This window comes from Pelecanus crispus, chromosome 4, assembly GCF_030463565.1.
Source record: "Pelecanus crispus isolate bPelCri1 chromosome 4, bPelCri1.pri, whole genome shotgun sequence".
In the NCBI taxonomy this organism is placed as follows: domain Eukaryota; kingdom Metazoa; phylum Chordata; class Aves; order Pelecaniformes; family Pelecanidae; genus Pelecanus; species Pelecanus crispus.
The window spans coordinates 4,257,783-4,282,187 of record NC_134646.1 but is presented as its reverse complement, the minus strand read 5'-3'; the positions used below and the strand labels follow the sequence as shown (position 1 = coordinate 4,282,187).

General features: G+C 40.5%; 1 protein-coding gene across 1 annotated transcript in view; it reads left to right on the top strand.

Annotated features, from left to right (window-relative positions):
* Positions 1 to 24,405, top strand: part of ARSJ (arylsulfatase family member J) — a 45,055-nt gene that overhangs the window by 18,303 nt on the left and 2,347 nt on the right. The gene's annotated exons all lie outside the window — the stretch shown is intronic.

Genomic DNA, 24,405 nt, shown 5'->3' with positions numbered 1-24,405 from the left:
GAACAGGTTGATTGTCCAATCTTCATTTCTTTCTATATTTCTCTGAAGAAATGAGGCGAACAGTTACCGAAATGAGTGGACAGAACCTTCTCTGTAGCCGTGGTGGTGTGCTGAAGCTGGCAGAACAAGGCTGGTGCAAACCGGGAGACCAGGCTGTCCCGGTTTGAATCTCAGTTGTGTACTTCGACAGCGAGCAAGGAAGGATTTGTCTTGTACAAGCTGTAGTTTCTCCATAGGTGGGGCTGAGCCTTGCGGCTCATAGAGCTTCAAGATAAAGTTGCTTGAGCGTATTTCTTCACAAAAAATTGTCGGCATTGCAGATCAAGGTGATCATAAATCTTATGCAGGGCCAGAAAGCTAATATGCAGGTACAGCTGCTGTATTCGACCATACAAGTACGCTTGTACTCTTTAATAGTCTCATTACTTCGTTTCTCTGCTGAGGAAAGACCGATTTCATGAATTAATCGACATTGACATATGAAGGCATTTTCTTAAAAGTCTGAAGCTTTCAGGTCTTTTGAAGTAGACATATGGCGTTTAACAGCAAGGACGTTTTCTACAAAATTACTGTTGGGGCCTCATTAGGTTTTAAAGATTAGAGATGACCAATCAGGCATGCTCCAGGTGTTTCCTCTGCTGTAGCTAATACCTGTTTTTATTAGAAATATGACCTTTATTTTCTTTTGAATTGTGTCCAGCAAAATGGAATTGTCACTTAATATCAGTGAATTGGATTTTGGTTTCAGGAATAAACCATGCGTGTTCTTAATTGTGCATAAAGTTTCTTCTCTTCCTCCCCACAGAACATGGATTATGATGAAGGTAGGAAAAATAATCCCTTACTAGATGGAAACCATCAAGATCATATCATAAAAAAAATTAAATTTTCTGTTTCTTCATTTAAACTAGCATTACTGGAGAGGGCAAGATCTGTTGCTCAGCCAGGGATTCCTGTGTTTTGTATATCAGCAGGTTTTGCTGTCTTTTTTCTTTAACGTTAATAAAACATCCTTGTGAATTGACCAGATTCTGTGCACAGTACCCTAATTTAGTAAGATTTGGTGTTACAATTTTCAGAAGCGAGTGCTGAAGATTTTAAACGTTCACTATTCAAAATAATAAGTGCTAAAGAAGTACCCAGCCTTTTAAAAAGGCTTCCTAGAAGAAAAACTTCCATGCTCAAAAAGTACATTACTCCTAAAAAGAAATACTGTGATTTCCCTGCAGTGATGATAGAACAGTCTGTAGACTAGATAGATGTCTGTTGGCCTTCTTAATGTATTGCCTGACCCAATTTTTGTGAAGTGCAACTACTGTATTAGGAATCATCATCCAAATGAAAATTATGGCAGAAGAGTTCGAGTTTTAAAATGATTTATACCAAATGATCGTGTACATAATTGGAAGTAGTTTTTAAAAGAACTGTCTCGTGTCCAATTTAAAAGGGAAAATAATGGAATACTGAATGCCAAGTAAAGTTTTGGTATCTAGAAAAAGAATAGCAGGGGAGACATAAAAGTTTTCATTTTCTCTACCGCCATTCTTCCACAGAAAATAAATTTGCTGTCTCACTTGAACTTTCAGTCTTCTGGCAACAAATGTACATGGCGATAGTAGTTGGCTTTTTTAAAAAAAAAAAAACAAAAAAAAAAAAAACAAAAAGAAAGAAAAAGTGTACAAAACCCCCACCCTTGTCTAGCCTAATTCCCTTGGCTTGCATGTGGGAAATTTTGAATTTAGCGAATGGAACAAGTGTGGTCTGAATCTGCTCTGTTTGGTAGCAGTTGATAAGTTGTGTCAAAACAGCTCTGCGTACTTGGAATTAAATTCTGCACATTTTTGAAGGGAACACTTGCAAATATTACCACGCTGCAGAAGTGTCTGAAACAGTTGGTGCTGGTACAACACTGGCCAGGCAGGAACGGAATTAAAATATTTCCCCTCCGCCGTCTGCTCTAGGCTTATCAGCTGCTAATGCCATACAGAAACTGTGTCTGTCTAGAGTACGCTGTTCCAAACTAAAAATATTTTCTTGCATAAACAGTTTTCTTTTCAAAGAAATCTTTCAGCAGTCCGGGCTTTAACAACCATGCTTTAATTGCAGTCAATTTGTCTCGCCCCAAAACCTCCAATGCATCAAAATCTGCTGCCCTTCACAATTAATAACTTAACATCAACTGCATTGACATGAATGGAAATACTCCAGGTTTACAGTGGTCCGGTGCAGACTAGTTAGTGACTTCATATTGGAAAGTATTCAAATTCAGAGTCTAAATGAACTAGGCACACAGCATAAATTTAACTTCACATCCTTTAAAATGTTTTATGCAAATGGCCCAAACACCGCAGACTTCATATAATAAATTTCAATCATTTCTTTTAGGAAACCTTAGCAAAGGAAAGAAATTGCTTGGAAATGAAGTCTAGAAAGGTTTACTGTAAATATAAATCAGTATAAACAAAGACTTATTTTAATGGTTCTTGCAGTTCAGAAACATAATTTTTAAAATTTATTTTATGTTCTTTATTTTATTCTTTTTGCCAAAGTCAACCAGTGACTGTACTTCATCTCCCGCCCCTGTGCTGGGTGTATGGGTCACGCTGAGTCAACGTAAGTAACTCCCGTGGGAAAGCGTGCTTCGTGTTTTCCTCTGCCTTCCCCTTCTGTCGAGCAAGCGATGCTCGCTCAGCGTCAGGGACTAGGAACACAACATGCTCAGCCCATGCCACCTCCTGTCGTGGCAATGTCCTCGCCGTGCCTGCAGAAAGAAGGGGGAAAAACGTGATATTCAATGGTACAGGAGACGTTATATTTTCTACACTCGTCGTGACTCTTCAGATGCTCAGGACGGCCTTAGAAAGCTGGTAAAGAGCCAGAGGTACAGTGCAGTGTGCTGGTCATGTCAAGGGCGTGGGTCCATCTCTTGCGCGGTACGCGCAGGAAACGAAGCAAGCAAATGGCCTCAGCCGGAGAGAAAACTTCATCCATCTCCAGAGATGAAGTCCCGATTAGATGATTTACTAATTTTCTTAATTGTTAATGACTTCCTAGTACTTGGTGTGCATTTCAGAAACATCATTTTTCCATTAGTGTTTTTTTACATTAATATATCTTTGTTTTGTTAGCTAGATGAACCTAAATTTAAGAGCCAGTGAAGCCATCATTTACGAGATTTAAACACACAGTTTTGCCATGGTTAACGAAAAAGATATGACTTATTAAAATAGAAATAGTTTGTTAAGCCTAAAATGTCATTCCCTTAAAGCTGTGTTTTGATATACCGCTTAGAAATAACAATGCAGATTTTCTTAAATTAGTTGTTTAGTTAAATAAACCTAAATAAACCAAGACAGTCTATTTAGGTAAGTGGTAGGCGCTTGAAGACAGGTAATACACGAAACCCAGAGAAACGCACGCACGCAAACACGCAAAAACCTGAATGCAGCTTAACTGTCCCCTGTTGGGACTGAGGATCCTGGCGAAAAAACTGAGTGTTCTGAGTTCACGTGGTACAACTGGAGATTGGCGTGCCAGAAAACATGACAAGGAGGGAACAGATTGCTTCCCCTCACTGAAATAGATGATTTAACCTATTTACTATGTATGGCGCGCAGTCGTTAGTCTTCAAGGAAAAAAACGTTCACGGGCTGTGTGTGTGTTTGCTGATACCGCTTGCTTCTAAATTTGCTCCTCATCAATTCATTATTTAAGGAAGTGAGGGAGGAAAGAAACCATGTCTTAATTTGTGTAGATAACGATGATAACGCAAGAGCCAGCGAAGCAAGAGGACAACCTGCGGTTGAGCCAAGAGCAAAAACCTTTCCTAGGAGGGAGAAGGTGCTGGCGTCCTCGTGCTGCCCGTGCTTGTGCAGGGCAAAAGAGCCCCTGGAGCACCAAAACGCTGGTTGGTGATGTGGGTAAATGGCAAAACGGAAGAAATAGGAAAGACGGGCCTGACTCCCCCCTCTTTCTGTCCTCCTCCTTTGTAACCTACCCTCCCACGCTAGACTCGCTCTAGGGATTTCCGAAAGCCATTTCCAGAGGGATAAAGGATGAGAAATCCAGTGTCTGTAATTGTCATCACAGACGTCTGAAAAAGTCACCGAGCCATGGAAACTGCAGCTGCTTCAGTCTTAAAGCTTTGGCCCTCCATAGCTGCTTCTGTCCAAGGATTTCACACAGCTTTAGAGGCGTTAATAAGGTTGGCTTCACAGTGCTCTGCGAGAGGAGGATAACTGAATTATTATTCTGGTTTGCTAAAATGGAAGAGTTGTGATGGGCAAATTCATTTTGGCTTCGCTATGTGGCTTAAGATCCTTTTGCCTTGCTCAAATCTGTCAGCTCTCTGAAGTCAGAGGTTACCACCCAGGTGCCGGAGGGAGCAAAAGAGAACGAATTTTGTGTTTGCCAACTGGGACCACAGTCTGGGGTATTAGCTTAACTGTCATTGAAGCTAGGTTTCTTCTAGGACCAAGGCAAATCTTCTCTGGGGTGGACAACCTCTCAGAGATCTCAAGAGGATACCGCTATTTATTAGACTGTCGGAGTCCTATGTATTTCGTCCTATGTCGCAAGGGAAGTTTGAGACAAATCAATAGAGATTCCACCTTTCCTGAATCCTTATTTTGCTTCTTGAGCTGCCAGTTTACTTTAGGATGGAGAAGTGCAATGTGCAGGCATAGTGTTTCATTTTGGCGGTTTCTTTTCTAGAAAATAAACCATTTGCAGGTAGTAAAAGGCTGTCAAACTCTTTTTAAACAAGCAGCTGAAAACGTGGCCATAACTGGGAAGAATTTTGAGGTAGGAGTTATTGAGTCAGGAGAAGTGGAATTTTGTAAGCACATTCCTGAGGGAGTGAGTGGGAGCAATCATTCTTTCTGGTGAAAGCGTGAAATACTGTATATGCATTTTGGGGTTTTATTAAAAAGTATAGTATGCTTTGCATGATTCCACTTGTTCAGCAAGGTAATTTAGATCTATCTTTTCCATCTATAGGCTAATCAAGAGCTCCATAATAATTACGCACTTGAAATTTTTAACACTGTGAGATTGTTGTTTCGTTTCATTTTTCCTGTCGCAGTAACACACCTTGGAAATTGCAGATTCAAGGAGATAATGAGAATGATGTTCTTTTTTTTTTTTTTTTTCCATCCCAAGAGAAGATAGCACAAAAGAAAAATATTTTTTCAGCTAGAAAAGCAAAAGAAAAACAGGTGGATGAGCAAAATACAGTGCTTTTTATTTTGTTGGCTCCAGGATTCTGTTTCTTACCACCAGAATATCTGCACCTACATTAGAGGTTGTGTAAACATCTGAACTGTGCCTTCCTCTATTGAACTCCTGTTTTGCCATTTCTGTTTATGTCCTTCTGTCGTAGTAGAGCTAGAAGTATTTTTCTCATTTTTCTTCTTCTGGGATTTGAAAAGTGTCCCACCTCGTACTACTGATGCATGAGACCAAGAGAAGAACAGGAGTTTCAGGTGGTGGTAGGCTTGCTTTTTTTGTTGTTGTTGTTGGTTTTTTGGCAGAAGACTTAACAAACTCTCAACTTCTAATGTTAAAGAACCTGGTTTTGAGATTGTGATCAGAATCAGGAACCTGAATGCAGGAACTTGACCCTGTCTGTCCAATATCCCTTGTAAGTCCTGTAGCTGTAAGTAAAATGAGTCTCTCCATTTCACCATTGAAGCTGCTGCACTATTCTTTGACTTGGAGACTGAGTCTGCAGAGCAACAGTTAAGAGTTCTCATCTGCAGTGTAGCTCAAGACCCTGTTCCATGAACACGTTAAAAAGAGCAAGTGATAGAGATGTGGGCTTCTTCAGATTTCAGGCCACGGTGCTAATGATAAAGGTTGACGTGTCTGTCTCTTCTAAGACATTTTCCAGTTTAAACTTTTGGTAGTATTGTTTCCACTAAAAGGCTGGGTTTCACTGGATTGTCTAATGATTTTTTTTTTTTTTATTATTTCACGAGAAAGCTGACCAGATTTAATTACTCTGACTTTTCAAAAATGCTTTTAGTGTGCTGGAGAAGTTTAACATGCAGCGGAAAAAGATAGCAAAGCAAATATCCATCCTGACTGTCTACTGATAGGCTTTTTGAAATGTGGGAAAGCTGTAGAAGATGCACTGAATTCCTGAAGCCTTGCAGAGAGCTATATAGGTGAACTTGGGCAAAGCAGTGACATTCGTGCAGAAGAAAACCATTTAAACCAGAGCAGAAGGCAAAATCAGAACTTCTCGTAGGTGAATCTGTGAGGCTTATATTAGTTTGCGCAGTGACCCCAGTAAGGAACCCCAGTGACCCCGCGAGGCTTTTATTCCAGCACATAAAATCCTTAAATGTAGCTGATACAAAGGGTGTTTATATGCTCAGAAGGGATACTGATGAGAGATTCTTCTGGAGCAAATGAAATAAAAAGGAGGTTTGTTCATAAGCAAGTGCTCTAAATCATAGTGAAGCTCAAGTCTTAATTTTGAGTTCAACTGAGAAACAGTTGGAACAGCTATTTCAGATCTTGTACAGAGAATGCAGGTAATCTCAGAAGAATAGTAGATATTTCCTTGTCAAACCAATCATACTAGCTTAGGTTCTAGAATTGCAATTGACTGTAATTTCAAGCATGGGTTTTTTTCCTTCATCCCACAGGAGTGAGAATGAAGACAGATGGAAAAAAGTGGAGGGGGGGGGCGGGAAGACACTTTTTCTGAACTTGAAAAGTTTGGCGGATTCTAGAAAGCGTAGTTAATGCAAACCTATTTAGCCCTGTTGGACTGAGATACTTCGATAGGCTGTATAAAATGCGAATGAATTAAAAGCTGTTTGAGCTTTAGTGCTTCTAATATATCAGAATACAATTTTCTCCACGCAACCTTGATATTAACATTAAGTGGAAATTTATTGTTCTTCGAGTTGACCTGTAGCATTGGCTACAAACAGAATTACTGTTGTGTTTTTTTGTTGGTTTTTTTTTGACAGATAAGGATGATGAATTTCTCAGAGCATGCGAGATACAGTTTCAAAGAGACAGATGAGAATCAGTCAATGGGTCAGAGAAACACAGTTCAAAGACCTATAGTTCATAAAATATTTATGTGCTGTTACTAAAATTAAGGGGAAAGGGAGCTTATGTAACATACCAAAGAACTGAAGAGCCAGCATAAAACTTTCTTTCACATTGCACAACCGAACCCAACTTACTTATTTCAAGAGAAAGTGTGTCCAGCCATGGCTATTCTGCAGCCGTCCCAGGGTGTTTGCCATTTCCAAATATAATAATTCAGTTCTTTGCTATTCTATTGTTCCTAGGCTGATGCATCATTTCTAAGCTATGCTCATTGTGACCAAGTGCAGAAAACTTAGTTTGCCACAAGATTTGTTTTCTGCATCATAATGGAATCTGCAAATGAAAAAGGGGCAGGAGGGAAGCAACGTCAGAAAATTTACTGGACTGTTTAAACTTGAATGACGTTCAAAAAAAAAAAAAAAAAAAACCAAACCAAAACCAACCCCCAAACCCCACCGCTACCACCCCCCCAAAGCAGAAAAAAAATCTTAACTTCCAGGCAATAAAAGCCTGAGAAGTAATTCTGTTGTCTGTTAGCTAGCTCATGGTGTCCTTTATACTGTTATTACATGTCGTCATGTCTAGATTAGATGCTTTTCAAATTTCTTTTGATTTTAGATACATAGCTGTTTGTTTTTTAAAATACTGTACTTATATAACAATACCTACTGCTGGCTTTATGTCTAAAATATTATTTAGTGAAAGTTGTAAAGAAAAGTGTACAAAAAGTAACGAAAGACTTAAAGTTTTGGGTAATGTTAATAACTGGATCAAGCCCTAATGAAATCGCTAAGTTCCACGCTGATTCCAGTGTGGTTTCCGTGGATGTTTCACGTTTCCCTTCTTTCTTCCATCTCCTTTCTTCCTAATACGGTGCAGCGGTCGCCATTCTTACCAGGAGAGATTGATGCAGTTTCCCCAGATGACCGTCAGTACTGCTTCCCTCTTGGTCAAATAGATTATGTCAGAAAGATAAAAGAAACTTCATTGTCCCAAGTCAGAGCCAAAATGCATGTTTAGCCCAGACTCTTAACTCGCCAAGGAATGTGAGCTAAGGCTTTACAGATCTTTTGCTGCTACCCCCGTTTTGTTGCTGCTGACTCTTTAGCCACCTCTCTTGCGTTTTGAACACGCATACGTGAGCCTGGTTTTGAAAAGCAGACGTTTGATTTTAACCCAAATAAAAGCTAAGAAGTTGGTCCTGCAATTTGTAGAGCACTGCTCACGAAAAGCTGGGAGTCAAATGAACTGTCGAGGAATTTCACAGTCATGCAGGTTACCGGAATTTGAAGTGTATTATGTGCTGAACATTGAACAAGTCAACTGGGAGAGTTAGTGAAGAACTGGGGCATTTAGGCAGCATGGTTAAGTTGCAGGGGCACATTTGCAGAGTAAGTCAAAAATGTGTTTTATAGTATCCACCCACTCTTGTGAGAAACCTGGTTAATTGATCCTTGGATAAGCCCATTGCTCTCAGACAGTATTTGCAAAGTTGGCAATGAGTTGTTAAGCTCAAGTTGTACGTAGTGAGGAAATGCAGTACAGGGAGCTTCAGGTTTGGTTAATGTAGATGGATAAAAATCTGTAGAGAAAATGGTCAAGACACAACCTCGATCTAGTTTGTAACTGAAAATCAGTTAGCACCATGCATCCGACTATGTTCTTGTTTTTCTAACCTTTCCTTGTGTGAGGCTGCCTTTTAAGAGCTCTCGTTTTCCATCTCTGGGGCACTGAACCCAATGGTAGACTTTTCTTATGCCATTGTGGAGCCCCAGGCTGAGACTGGGAAGACCAGGGCTCTTTCTACAGTTACGCCTTTGGTGCTCGGTTGCTTCTGTGAGATGCTTCGTTTCTCCCTATCTCGGAGTGCCTGTATTGAAAGTAGGGATGTTGATTTATCTGCTTTGTGGGACGCTTGGAAGCTGAAAAGGAGAAGCTGTGTAAATGAGTTATATATTGTTATGACTAATAGGAAAATATAGATAAGAATTTTGGTACTGAGTTAGCTGACAGGCTCCCTGAAGGGTTTACAGCTTCATCCAGGCTGCTTCCCTCCTATGCGACCCATTAGAGCTACGCTGAGAAGAGAGATTTGTTTAGTGAATGGCGAAGTCTCATACAAACGAAACTGAACAGATGTGATCTGATATTCGACGGTTTTGTTACCATCTTCACATTCTTTCAGACGAAGATAGCTCTGTGGTATTGTCACAACTCATCAGCTCTGTGTGGTATTGTACAGTCGTAACGCAGACAATGCTATACCGTGTCAGCAAATTACCCTGCGTGCGTTCAGTTGTGCTGATTTTCTCCTCCTTTAACTCTCTTGGCTCCTGAAGACGAAAGAAATATTTCGTCTTCTCATTTGTGACAGATACGAAGCACGCCTGATTCTTCTTTCTTCTCCTTCCCTCTTTTCCCTTTACAACCCCCACAATTCCCATATTGCTGACCCCACAGAGATGAAAGTTGGAAGTAACAAGAACAGACTAAATGGTGGTGCTTCATTTGTTTGGCATTACAGCGTTTTGTTAATTTTGACATTATTGCCATGATTATTAACCACTGAAGTTCATAATTTCACAACCTTGAAAGGACATAAGTGTTTTGGGAGCCACAAGTTAGTTGCCACTGGTTGAGTAAAGTTCCACGTAGTTAATTGCGCTTGAAAAGGAGTGATGGGTTATGGTCTTACTGTCGTCTTTTTCAGCAAATGCTTGGCTCCCACAAGAAACCATAAGGGTGAAGATCAAATGTGTAGGAGTTGCTTTTCTGTGATGATGATAATTTTGGTGTGGAACCTCTGAGAAAACTGAGTATGTCCTTTTAATTTCCCTTTTACCAAAGAGAAGAGAAAAAGGGGGGGGAGGACTACATCATTCATGTATTTACTTATACAGTTCTACTGGGGCAAGAAGTTTACGAGTCAAAATAGAGAACAATTTACTGATCTCCTTCATCAAAATAAGCATTTTGGACAGTGTACATATTTTCTCTTAATACAAAAGCTGCCATGCTACTCTAAGGACCTACATGTCGTATTAGACCTCCCCATGCATACACAAGAATACATACGTTTGTAGCCACCTTAACAAATTCAGTTGCCCTGGCTGGAGTGCAAGGGTTACAGCAAAATCTTGAAGGACCAGATTTTTTTTTTAAAGGAAGCTTGTCCTGGTTTTGGCTGGGATAGAGTTAATTTTCTTCCTAGTAGCTGGCATAGTGCTGTGTTTTGGATTTAGTATGAGAATAACGTTGATAACACACTGATGGTTTAGTTGTTGCTCAGTACTGCTTACACTAAGGCAAGGACTTTTCAGCTTCTCATGCTCTACCGACTGAGAAGGCTGGAGATGCACAAGAAGCTGGGAGGGGGCACAGCCAGGCCAGCTGACCCAAACTGGCCAAAGGGCTATTCCATACCGTACGGCGTCATGGGCAGTATAGAAACTGGGGAAAGCTGGCTGGGGGGCCACTGCTTGGGAATTGGCCGGGCGCTGGTTGGTGTGTGGTGAGCAATTGCATTGTGCGTCGCTTATTTGGTGCATTTTTTTTATCGTTATTATTTTCCCTTCATCTTCTGTCCTATTGAACTGTCTTTATCTCAACCCATGAATCTTACTCCTTTTTTTGCCTGGTTTTCTCCCCCATCCCACTGGGCGGGGAGGGAGCGAACGGCTGTGTGTTGTTTAGCTGCCTGCCGGGTTAAACCGCGACAAAGCTTAATAACGCAGATTGGGAATTGGTGGTCTTTTTTTAGTTGCTGTAACTTGTATGGATTTCATAGAGATTTTGGGCCATGTTTTTGAGAATCACATTAGGCATCTATTTGTGCCTTAGCTGTAAAAACATTTATAGACTTGTTTCTAAAATTCTTGTCGTGGTGCAAAGACTGGAAGTGCACTTAAGCATCAGTTCAAGAACAGGCAGTTGTTTAAATCCATCCTGTACGAGAAATCTCTTCTGTCTCCAAGGGATTTAAGTAGGTGTGGAAGGTCTGTCCATACAAAAGGATTGTCCCGAGTCAGAGCTCTATAACTATTTAATAAAACGAACACTTTGATAAATGCTGAATGTGTTTCCCTTTCTTCCTTAACAAATAATGTTTCTCAAAGAGTCACTGCTTCTACCTTTTATTTTTAATTTTTAAAAGGGTTTTATTTCTCACAGCTCCAAAAGAAATCTTTGAAAAAATAAATGCCTCACATTCTAAAAGATCACAACTTAAATTACTTCAGTTTTTCTTAATTGTTTTTAATTTACAATATTATGTTCATTTTGTCTTCCAGCTGTTGAAGTTAGTGGTGGAAATTCATGAGCTATGACAATATATGCAATCAATTAGTAATGCAACACCATCATTATTGCTCATCCTTTCTGCATAATATACATGGGTGGGATGTAGCGAACTCAAGAATAAGAACAGCATAGAGCTGAACGAGAGAAGTATGAATGTATGAGCATCTTTTGGTTTGACTCTAGGACCAAATGGGTTACGATCCAGTGTCCACCTGGTAGTGACCCATTTGAGTGCCTTAAGAGCGTGGAAAGCTAGGTCCAAAGTACCGAAATAAGAGATCTGAACAAGGGTCCTGTGAAGTCAGTGAGAACTTCATCCTTAGTTTTGATGTCTGAATCAGGCTGATAATCCCATCCCCCTCTGCCAAGTTACCTCTTTGCCTTGAAGTTCTTTTATAGTATTATATTATATAGACTGTCATACATACAGAACAGTATACCTCCTACCTCAGTGTGTGTGATGTACGTTTTCAAGAGGGTATCTGTCCTTAAATCACTTATCACAGGGTATGTGATGCTAATATCACTCTACTAAACAAATGTTTTCGGGTAGGGGGGGAAAAAGCCCCGCAGCAGACAGGCGTACAACGTTGATGGCATCGATACCTAGGTTTCACGAATGTACTAGGATTTAATTGTTTAATATATTGAATGCAAACTGCCAAAACTCTCTGTGTGTCTGATTTACACCTCACTTACGCTTATCCAACTCACTCCATTACATGAGTCATTCTTGTGGTATTTTGTCTGGGATCAAAATCACCTACTAACAGCTTAAATAAGGCACGGTTTCATTAATATATTAACATTTTATAGCAAATATTTTCTGTAAGCTTTGTCTGGTTTTAGACATAATTGCTATACACGTAAGAGACGTGGTTTCTCGATTTTTGTTGGACTAACAATGATTAGGCACCTGTTCCCAGTCACCCCCTATTTTTACATTCCATTTTCTTTCCAGGCCTGTTGCACTGCGGCCTCAGTCTCCGTTAGGCTTTTGGACACTCCTGCAATGCAAACAGTAAAGCAAGATGTGACCGAGGAGCAGCATAAATGAGAAATTACCGATCGTTAGAAAGGATTAGAAAGTGCAGCAGTGACATCCAAGATAGCGCTACTTGTTTTGCTAAGCCGGATTTAGGAGGGAACTAAAGAAGCATTTATCTAAATCACTTGGTTATTAAGTCGCATGGAGGCCTAGAAACAGACGTGCTGTTAACCTCCGTCCCTTATTAACTCCAGTTTGTTCTCTTCCGTGGTGTAGGAGGCTGAAGGGAAGGGAAAAGCGTAGCAGGATGGTGGGAGCGGGCTTCGTAGTGCCCCGTGCCCTGGCATCTTGCAACCATCGAATGCGTGGGCTGCCGTTAATCACCGAAACAGAGAGCTTTCTGATTTCACTGCACTCCTGCTCTGCATAGCAGCCTTACGTTTTTCCTAGCCTTTGCCTAATTTGGACAGAGCACAGAGATAGCAGCTCGAATCTATTTAGTACAGCAGCAGCAAACAGCCCTATGAAGTACCAAGCTCCTGGCGTCGCGCTGCCTCGTCTCACGATCGGAGGCAGCTGCAGGAGCTGAATCTCGGGGGCATTTTAGTATTTGCTCCTGTTACAAGGGATGGGTTGCAGTGAGCTGGACGTGGTACCTGCTGAAGTTGGTTTGTTCCTTTTCAGTTCCAACATACGGAGCTTTTAAGAGAGAAAAAAACTGATGACCACAATGTTTAAGAATACATGGGAGAAGAGTTCAATTTGTCTTCAGGCTTTTATTGCTTTCCAGAAATTTGAAAATCCCTAAAGTAAGAAAGACATCGTGCTTTGAATACAGCCGTTTTACTTTCCTTTTTATGCCATGCTATACAGTAGGTAATATCTCTGACGCGTTAGTTAAGAACTGTCACATAAACGACTGACAGCTCTGAAACACTGCTCCCCACTCCTTCCTTCCTTCGCTTCAAAAGCGCACCTACATCTACATCCACTCAGATAATGGCAGCGAAAGCATTTCATTTCCATGTTGAATCTCCCCTGTGAATAAACAAAGATGTTTCATTTCCCCATGTTGTCAATCAGGAACCTTTCATCTTGGACCCAAGTTAATAAAATGCTTCATCATCGTAATACATTATTTCTTTGGGAACTGCACGCAGTGCCTTCAACACCAGCCACTGTCTTAACCAAAAACGGACTTGCATGTTGTGGTCAGTTCTGAAAAATGGAGATTAATGCAATATTTCGCAAGAGAATCGGGAAGTAGAAAAGAAAATCTAGTAGCGCTAACAACAGTCTGAATTTAATGAGGAAGTAGGATCTAGTTCAGTAGCCAGCAATACGTGACAGAACTCGTACATAACTACCACTACTCATTGTAAATAAGCAGGTGCTTGTAAGTGCTGTGTCTTAACAAACCCAGTTACAACCTGGTTTCAGCGTCAGGGTGACGTTCCTTTGCAGCCCGCCGATGTCTTTCATCAGAAGACTAAAAAGTCCATTTTGAGCTTTAGCAGTGTTGTGCAAGGGACATCGTGCCATCCCTGCTTAAAGGGATGAGAAACACAAAAGACTAAGAAACTAATATGGAAGTGTCAGAAGGACAAAAGAATCAGAGGTCAATTGCAATGCTCAGGCTAAAAACTATGCAGAACCCGGAAGAAAGCATGTCTCTTGGCTCCCAGCCCTCTCTTTCAAGTCAAGGTTATTCCTTTTGCTAATGATTCAGCGCCACTGCTGTTTCCAGTAAATGTCAGCCCAGAAAACTATCTATGTTGTTGAAAAGTCAAATTGCGTCTTATTCTTCACTCCAGATAAAGCTGTTCTTCATATTATCAGGGCTGTAGCTTTTCTTGGAAAAATTACTTCAGTTCTAGCAGAAGTTCTGGAGTGGCATGGAACGATTTCTGGCACGTGTCTGACCCAAGATACCTGTAGGGACAACAGCGAAGGGCGTCGTTATCTTGCTGACAAGGGTGCTGGTGGTAAAGAGCTTAAACAGGAGGTGTCTGGGTGGGCATTGCAGTCTGCGTAAAACTTCAAATTATGTTGCTTAAGTGGATTAAGTGGATTGTGTACTCACTTTTTCAGTTTTTAATAACAGTTTATCACTGAATATGTAACTGATGTGTCAGCAGTATCAATTACAAGTGTCTAGGATTGTGTAATTAAGCTTTAAACATAAATGCTCGGCTATATCACGTTGCTCTGGGTGGGTATCCTGCTACGTTGAATTGCTGTCTGATATATGGGAGATGAAGGAAGCGATAATAATTTCCTTTTGATGCAAATGTACATGTTTTACAATAATGTTATATGATAGATCGTGTTAAGCAGAACAAATAGAATAGAAAGTTGAGATGAAACAAATAATAATCCAAGAATATTTCTTAATTAATCAGCAGTCACAATGAATCTCTACAGTAGAAAAGGGGTTTCATGCATTAATTCAGGGACTCATTTCAGCATTTTGATGACACCAAGCAAAAATTTCTCTAAAAGAGTATTCAATTGAAATTGATGGAACTGATCCTTCTGTTTAAGTAACTACATATTGATTAAGGGGTCTAGAATCTGTTCCCTCTTTCCTGTAATAGGTGCTTTGAGCCAGTTGAGCTTCAGACACCATAGAGGAGGAGAATAGGAATATTGTAAATACTAAAGAGAGATTGTGGCCATTACCACTTGATTAGCATACTCTCAATAATAATTTATCTCTAATTTTAAATTAGAGTCTTAAAGACTAATCAAAGGTTTCAAACGAAACTTAATGGCCTATGATATACTGAAGCTCAATAAAGCGATGAAACTATGACATTCTCCAATGTCACGCTCAGAAATGGTATGTTCATGTAGTTGTCCAATGGTTGATAGAAAATTATAGCTTTCACAAAGTTTGGATGTTGTGTGATGGTATCTAAAACACTTGAGATGTCTCTGAAGCTCCGCGTATTCAGAATTTTTTCAATGTCATAATGTTCTTTAATTATAAAGTAATTACCTCTCTCAAATGATATCATATAAAGCCATGATACGGTGGTTGTTAACCTATATTTTACATCTTGTCATTTTGTCCCCAGTCATCCTTGCTGTCAATTCAAGGTCATTTTACAGCATTTAGATTGATACAGACTTGCTAAGCACTGGACATATGAATAATACATAAGGACAATATTAATTCAGAAATAGTAATAAATGGTCAAAATGGGTACTTTAATTAAAGTGTAAGGGAAGAAAATAACTGTTTGGCTGCTACCTTAAGGACGGCTATCAACTATGTCATTTTTATGAAAGATGTCTTCTTATGAAAGGCAACCATATAATGAATATCTGTCACGTCCCCTAGGTGCATTCACTGAATAAATTCTTCTTATATAAAGATGAACTAATTTTCCTAAAGTGTCACAGAATTATGAGTCTCAACCTTGAGATTTTTAGCTGAAAAATATTTCACGTGTACATGGCAATTCTTTTTTTCCGTTGTCATGTAAAAATGCTTATGTTTTTACCGATTAATGTACTCTCTTAGGCAAAATGCTTCAGTGAGACTCGGTGCAATTTACCCCATCTGTAAAAACCACTGGTCCAGGATATGAATAGTATCTGCGATGGTTTTCTCTCCAGCACAGCAGTGAACGCACAGGTTAAAACGAAGGCCGCTTTTCCACACTTTCAATGCTCAGGAGTTACGTGCTGTAGCACAGAGAGCAGCCTTTACACACTGGTACGTGCCGTGGCCCTGTTCTGACACGCTGGTCTTGCTCCAGCCTCGTGCAGTGCTTGCAACGGGGTCTGCAGACCAGTTTTTGAAGTACCCGAGGGCGGAATTCTTCTGCGGGCCAATTTATGGCTTTTAGACTCTATTTGTCTCATTTTCTTCTGTTTTTCCTCCTGTAAAAATGACTGAAGCAGGACTGAAAAATTAATCTCTTCCTAATGAATTGGTTTTCCTTTGCCATTTGCTTGCCTTAACTACAGGAAAATATGCAGGGATGGTCTGTTTAGGTGAGCTTCTCTTCTTGCCCATGTAGCTCCAGTATACTCCTGACGCACAGCGGTGCGTTTCTTTTCCTTGTAACCCGTTGATTAGGTGTAATATCCGATGGGATCTATTTTTGCCGAGAGGCCAGAATTTGGTGGCAATGCCTGGATTTGTGGTTGGCACGTGAAGTATCGAGTCAAATTGTGTTCTTTTCATGTCACTTCCATGTAGACATGAAACCGAGAGCGCCGATTATGCAATTGCACATTTTTTCCCCCTTTTTTCTAAATGAATAACATTCAGTGATAAAGTTGGAAACGTTGCGCTCTGTTGCCACAGCTGCAGCGAACTGGGAGCAAAAACAATAGCTGCATATACACATATGCATTCCAGCTGCTGCCGACTCCCACGTTCTTCTTTATCCTTTTTGTCCTCCCATTTGAGCAGTTAAATTGTCTCAATGACAGGAAAGGTTAGGAGCGGATGTGCTGCCAGTTTAATAATGTTTTGTGGAAAAATCGGAATTCGTGTATGAAAATACTAATTACAGCGTAATTTGCGGGGTGATTTCAAGTGGAGGCTTCTGCTTGAGTTTCACGGTGTGATTTTTCTTTTTCCCTGCACGAACCGCCCCTTGCAACCAGGGAGACTAACCCCGAGGAAACGCAGATAAAGATTTCTGTTTCTGTTTCCTCCCAGCTTGGTTCCACAGCCAGCTATTTTTCCTTTAAAGCTAGCAACTCTCGAGACAACAGTTTCTTTCCCGCTGTTCCCCGAGCTCTGCCTCGCTCCTGGGGTGCCAGTTGCATCAGCGGGAGCTGGGAAGATAAAAGCGAGGAGAGCTGGTGTGTATCCTTGAGATGCAAAATTGGTCAGGATGTAGAACCACAAAGAACAACTTTTTCTGGCTTGGTTCTCCAGCTTTCGAGTAGCAGGGTCCGTCGCTGCGCTGGGGCTTCTGAACCACCGCAAGTTCACTGGAAGTCCCTCTGGTTCTTGCTGTTGATAAATGTTTATTTCTGCTAATGTAGCTCTGGGTGGCATTTCTAGGTGCCGGAGGATAAAAATACCTTCGCAGTATAAGCGATAGAGCGGTGTAAGGACATTATTCAAATGACCAAATGTCAGGGCTTGCATGAGATCAGAATTTCCAAATGATTTTGAGGTTGAGTTAATGCATCAAAATCCAAATGGCATTTGGTTAAACAAGGATACCTGAACTCCTGTAGGTCCTTGGAAAAAGGTAATTGGACCAAAAATGGTAACGTTATTAGTCCATAAATAAATCGCTGCTTTTTTTTTTTTCCCTTTTCCTGTATTTGATGGAAGAGCCTTAGCTGATTTAAAAGCACAAAAAAAAAACCCAAAAAACTTGAAAGTAGGGTAAGATTCAGAATCTTTCAAGTGAAATGTTTGCAGTAGCACTGCCAGAGTGATAAAACAGTAAATAATTTGAATTAGACTTTTTTTATATAAACACTTGGTTTAGAAGTGGGTATTTTCTTGCTCTGCTTTATAAGCACATAAAAATTCAAGGAATACAGCTGAAGACGAAATGAATGCGTGTATGCCTGCGTGTGAAAAGTTCAGCTTTGTTTTACGTGGGCCGACGGTGAAAGTCTGCAAAGGTTTAGAGTTCACATTTCGTCTTTAATGTTGCGTTTGCTTCTCTGACCCATCTACGTTCATAACCCACCTCCTCCCCCAAAATCTGAAAGTTTCAAGCTAGAAGGTAAAAATGGTTAAATGTCCTAGAGTTCTTTCTGGCATACGTTTAACACTGACAGAAGACTTGATCACTCGGGCTTCCCTGCCCGTACGCCTCTGTTTCTGTCCCAAGGACAGCAGGAAAGCTGAGGCAATGACGTGCACCCTGGTCTCCTCCCAGCGTGCGTTCAGCATGCCGTCACTTGAATAGCTGGGAACCAGCACGATGGGGACCAGGGGGATCATGCCTTCTTCAGAAAACAGACGGTCTTTGCCTCGCTCAAATTCCTGTAAAAAATCAAGCCGTGTTGGTCGGGCTGTGGCACGGTATTCTGCATGTCATTTGCTGCAGCAGAGCTCATTTGAACCCTCCAGCCATAATTCATATCCCAGTGAAGAACTGCCTCCATGCTCTGGTAATAAATCTTGGCTCCTCTTTTTTCTACAAGGAGATTTTCTTCTGCAAGTTGTGCACCCGCCGTCTCGGAGAAGTAACTCCCTAGCTATAGTACCGTTTGCACGTATCAATAAAAGTATTTCATATCTAATTCAAACCACTGGGACAGTATTGTAGATATTCAGAATGTCTTGCCCACAGTCTTACGCAGGTAGAAAAATAGGCAGCACAAGCCAATACATCCTTTCTACCCTTAACTTACACTGGTCAGCAAAAGGGTACATTTTGTCGCAGATCACGTTCTAATGTAGAAGGCGTTTCCTTCGCTCGTTAGTGGTGTTCAGAATTTTAACCAGGACAAAATTCTGCACAGCTGACTTGAGAGTTATTTCCATACCTATAGCATCACTCATGTTCATGGCACAACCTTCGATTGCTTACTTTGGTTCTGTTTCAGCCAACTACCTGGCTGAAATCACATTCTTCTTTAAACTATATGTTGAACTGAAGCCTTAGCTGTAACTTTACTTTGGAACCAAGTATCTGGAACTTGGGGCAGAAAAAAACACTTTCTGCCACGCTGCTGCATAGCTGCTATTTTTGAAAGACAAATTGTGACGTATATAGCATAGGCTCAAGGCTCCTTAAGATTGTTTCTGAGAAGCCTCTAGTGCATGAAAACCCAAACTTTTATGCTAGCCTTTAGAAAACGTATCACGTGGACTAATACACAGATCCATAGACCATCAGTACTGGAGAAACGTGATTGATGGAGTTTAGCTAACCTGGTCTGGTCTAGAACAGATATTCACATGTGCTACCGTAACAAATGCCGAGATGCCTGCTGCCTGCTTTTGCTCTCATGTAAGCAGGATAAGCGAAAATTAGCAAAGGCAAGACTTGTCCATCTCTACGTTAGGAAACAACTGGAAATACAGAAGACATGAAAATTTAGAAAGCATTTTGCTTAGCAGTAAATTTACGTAATATAAAATGAGAAAGAAGCAGGGTGGCTACAGGCTATGGCTTTCGTCATCATCTGTCTGAAGGGACTATGGATTGATGCTCGCTGACTGCTTTGCAGCAATTCATGTCAGGCTGCGATAGGTTTATTTGCATCTCATTTAAATCAGCTTAGCTCTATCTCTCTGCCCCAGTGCCTCCTGTATCAACCTGCCCCTTTTCCAGCTTTACTCTCTGATTTTAGTTTTAAAAACCTTAGCAGATTCAGCATAAAACATTTGGGTTTTCTGGCAAATATTTCTGATGCAAAATCATTTTTGTGTGATTCTTTCGTGTTGGTCCATGTCTGATCAGGAACTTTGCATCTCTCTGCCACGCTCTTCACCAGCCTGTTTGGAGGGCTGAAAGCAGAAGAGCTTCTGGACAGCTTCTGCTTCCCTTGCAAGCATCTCACAGAGCTCAAAACAGCTTCGAGGTAAATAAGAGTAAACGTATCTGCCCCAAAGTGACAGCTTTTTCAAACGATTAGGGTTTGTGGGCTCCATGCTAAGGCCTCAGTCCACTCTAAAGAAGTCTTTATTATATCTGTTTTCTCTTACTGGTCATTGAGTCGTGCTTCTAATGGTTTGCTGGCAGCAAGTGGGATGTTGGGGGTTTTTTCTCCCCACTGACTTGGACCTCTGAGGACTGGGAGCCTCCAAGCAAAAAATGTCACAGATTTCTATATTCTTTACTCATCTGGAAGAGCTATATTTCTAGATGTTGTGTTTTACAAGCAGTTTCAGGTAAGATGTCAAAGACTGTTCTTTAGTCATCCCTAAGCCTACTTTGTAGACTGGTATCTACTTGCTGTATTTTATGATTTTTAACAAGGAAATGCATAATCGTCAATAACGATCCCTTTAATTAACGCAGCATGCGTACCTCAGTGCTATCGCTCCGGTTGCAACTCCTTCTGGCAAATGACTTTTTGTATTTAAAGTATTGTGTTCTAAATCCTAGGCTAGAGTTTATTATTTTTGAAGTTGAGAATTTTTTTTTGACATATCCTGAGCTATGCAGGCATAATAGAAATACATTTGCCACATGTACTAACTAGAACTGTGCTAGCAAAAGTTCCTGAAATTAGAAGCTTCAAACTGTGCTGCTTTGTTAATCTTCAGTGAGCCTTAAAAGAAGCTCAGTTTGAAGACAATTAATGCAGTATTTTAAAATTATGAAAGCTTAAAATCAATAGTTTTGTACACGCACATTACAAAATTAGAAACATCCCAGCTTCTTTCTCAGTGCAGAACCCACCCTGAAGTTAAGGGGGAAAATACTCAATAGAAAACTCCTTAGGGAAACTTTTTGTGAGGAAAACTGGCTTGGCCTACATATGTTTAAGACTGCATAAGCACCACGGGGACGTGAGGCATGCCAGGAGAATCTCTTCTGCTCTACAGACCTTAACTCTTGCTCTCTGCTTCAGGGGAGTGGTAGTGAAATTGTGCAAAGATTACGATCATTGATCCACTTCTCGACTTTGGTTTCCTCTCCAGATGAGAACTGGGAAACTAATTTAGCTTTACTAAGGACATCAGAAGGGGGAAGTTAAGCCTCCAAATGTTAATGCATTCCTCAAGCTCAGGTCAAATTGACTTTAGTGTCCCCGTGGTGATTTATGTCCACAAAGACTCTGGCACTTGAATGTACAGTTGACCTTTAACAACTTAATGGTCTCTGCACCTTGAGACTGAAGGTAGGAGTAATGTAAAAGCCACTGGCTTAGCTTTGCGTCTTTCTAGAGTAGAACAGGAAGGGGAATCACGTCGGGAAGCAGTGTCATGAGCTCAAACACGGGATGGAGGATTTATTTGTTTGTTTCTTTTAAGAAACCTCTGCAATACTTCTCTCAGCAAAGGGCCCATGAAGTCATCAAGATACTCCCACTGGGAGTCCGTTGCTTTAAAGTTTCCACTACAAACAAGTAAACAAAGGGCGAAACAGTCAGCCAGCATTAAACAGCTGCATTAGCTGGAACAGTTATCACAGTGTTTTTACTATAAACATCTGAACAACTACCACACTAGTAAAACAGAGATGAGAGGAGAAAATGCGCAAAGAAGAGCCATCCCCATGTAGCGAGGATAAATTAATTTTCAGTATGCGCATTGAACATAAATGAACATTTCACGTACATTTTACTTGGTTCCTTGTTCTGCAGATTTCACATTTCGGGTATCTAATAGAGACAGCCATCTAGATCTAGAAATTCGGAAGGGTAGGGAAAAGAGAGCATGGTACATGCATATAAAGTATTCACAAGTCTCGAACCCCTATACTTTATACAGATTATTATCAGACTATAACCTTTATGTAAATACTGTCCATAAAGGTCAAAGTCCAAAAAACTATGAAATTAGATTCTGCGGCCTGTCAGCATTTGTTTATATTTAACGGGTTACTAGTGTTGCAATTAGCATAATGAATTCCAGACTCTTCATGATCATAACTTGCTTTCTGCATTTGGGATTGAATTCAACCAATTAATTCGAAAGAATTAGCCAATCTTGTGGTGGAAAGCGATGAAATCTATAGACTGTATTTCACAGACATTTCATGGCAGTTAGTGAGCTCGTGAGTTTATCTTGTAGAGTACTCCCCCGAACCAGCATCTGCCTCTTATTTCCTTTATGTTTTCCCTTGTTCAGTTTTTTCTTCTCTTGCACCGTCTAAATACAGTTTCAAAACAGTAACGTTGAGACACTTTTCCTATTGCTATTAATGCCATTCGCTTCCATATAATCCCTGTCTTTTGCTCAGATTACTTTGTTTTCCCATGAATGGTCTGCAAGTCCTTTGAAAACAAAATACTTTCACTGAAAAAGTAGTATCGGCACATAATGGATCAATTAGGAAGGCATGTGGCACAGAAAAGCGAACAAATCTTGACCATTTTTGTAATAGTGAAGAATATTCTGATAATTAGAGGTTGATGTTTCTCTGAAACATTTCCTCCGGTGAATTATTTTTACTTAAAATTTATTATGTTGCAGATCCCTTTGTACATCTATGAATATAAAAATGCATATCTGTCTGTATGTGTGCATATATGTATATTCAGAAGCGTAGCTATGCCATAAAGAGCGTACACGCACACGTACGGGAAATGCAGCAAAGTCTCATGAAAAAAAGACAGCGGCAGGGAATTGAAGCCGGACCGCTGGATGTGCCTTGTAGCCAGCACATTGAACAACTTCCTCAGGGGACTGCTGAAATAAGATGCGTTGCTGTATGCCAGGTATTTTCCGAAGAAGAATATGTACAACTGAGGCTGATTCTTGATATTTTTGGGTTCAGTATTTGTCAGATTAACAGCGTAGGAATTTCATGCTTGGATATATAATTGAAAAGCCCTAGCTGGGGAATCTGCATGTTGGTTATGAATTCTTTATGAGAATTAACTTTGTATGAGTATCATCCTTTCTGTATAGGCTTTGTCAAGAGGCGAATTGGTTTGCAGTGTGTCGCAAATTCTGTTGCCTGTTCCCCGCAGGCTCAGCTTCCCTGTCGAGGAGAAGGGTGGAAGGATCTCTATTACAACAACATCGCTCTAGGGAAAATTCTGACTTCCAGCAAAATTAACTTATCAGGGGAGAAACTGGCTGGCTGGGATTGGGGGTTGATCTCAAGGTAGAGGACGCTGTCAAGGTTTAAGAAAGCGGCAGCTATCCACTCAAATAGCAGGGTGAGGGCATATTTTTTTCAGTCGGATCAGATAAGGGGAAATTGCTGAAAGAGTTTAACAAGGCGGAGGAAAGAGAAGGGGAAGGAGATTGAACGTTTCGTGAACATAGTTCCCCGAGGACTCTCAAAGATGGAGTGAACTCAAATACGGGGCGCTGCCATTAGTCAGCGTGGTTTCCTTCTTGTAGCTTACCTGCTTTAAAAGGAGAAGAATATTGTACTTCAATCATGGGACGGATGTGGGTATTTGCATGTACGTGACATTTCTTTTAGAAAAGCAACGTGTAGATCCCAGAAACCCATCATTTTGAGAGCATGCTTTAACTACTGCAGTATCTCCTGTGTCAGCACCAGCTTGTGAGTTCGGGGACAATTGGATGGCCGGGCTCCAGATCCACAAACTGGTTACAGAAACAATACTCTGAGAAAGTGCCAGAGAGACAAAGAAAAGCAGCAGCGCTGCAGCCTACTGAGTACAGGCTTGCTTAAAGCGGAGGAGTGCAACACCCAAAACTTCTGCAATAAATTAGTTAGACTAGAGCTTCTGGTTGTGTGGAAATAAGTTCAAGAATAAAATGGGAGTTACACAATCATTACAGATTGGCAGGCATTAAAGACGTCTGTGGTGCCTTCTAAGATCTTGGCCAGGAAGACATCATATAAAAGCAGACTTTAAGTTATTTATGGACAGGCAGAGCCTAATGTTTTTAATTTTCTAGATAGCTCAGGAGGCCAATCAGATTGGCAATACTAGCAGAATGTGTCAGGAAGTCCCAACTCCTACTACCACAAATTAATAAAAAAAGTGGGTTTGGGGAAGATTCGCAGTGTTGGTGGACCTAGCTGTCCTATTCTTGACTGAGAATTTAATCTATTCTCACACTCGGGGAGAAGTCGTCTTTGTGTGCTGTTACATTTTATTTTTTAGTGTCAAACTGATATAAATGGATTTGTCCTTGATTTTTGATACTTAACTACTGCCCATGCTGAATTCATTTTCTAATCATATGGAGGCCATATGTATTCTTTACACATAGACTGTACTGCATTGCAGAATTTATTACCCTATCCTGTAAATATACTGCTATTACATGCTCGAAGTCCAGCATATTTATATGCTGTAGATATGTTTACCACTAGCAAATTACGAGGCATTGTAAAAATTGTATTTATCCACGTAATTTTCTATAATCATTGTTAAATGGGGACACATGAAAGCTTTCTGTGGAGGAAAAGAAAAAGTACCTCAAAATAGCTGTGCTCGTGTAT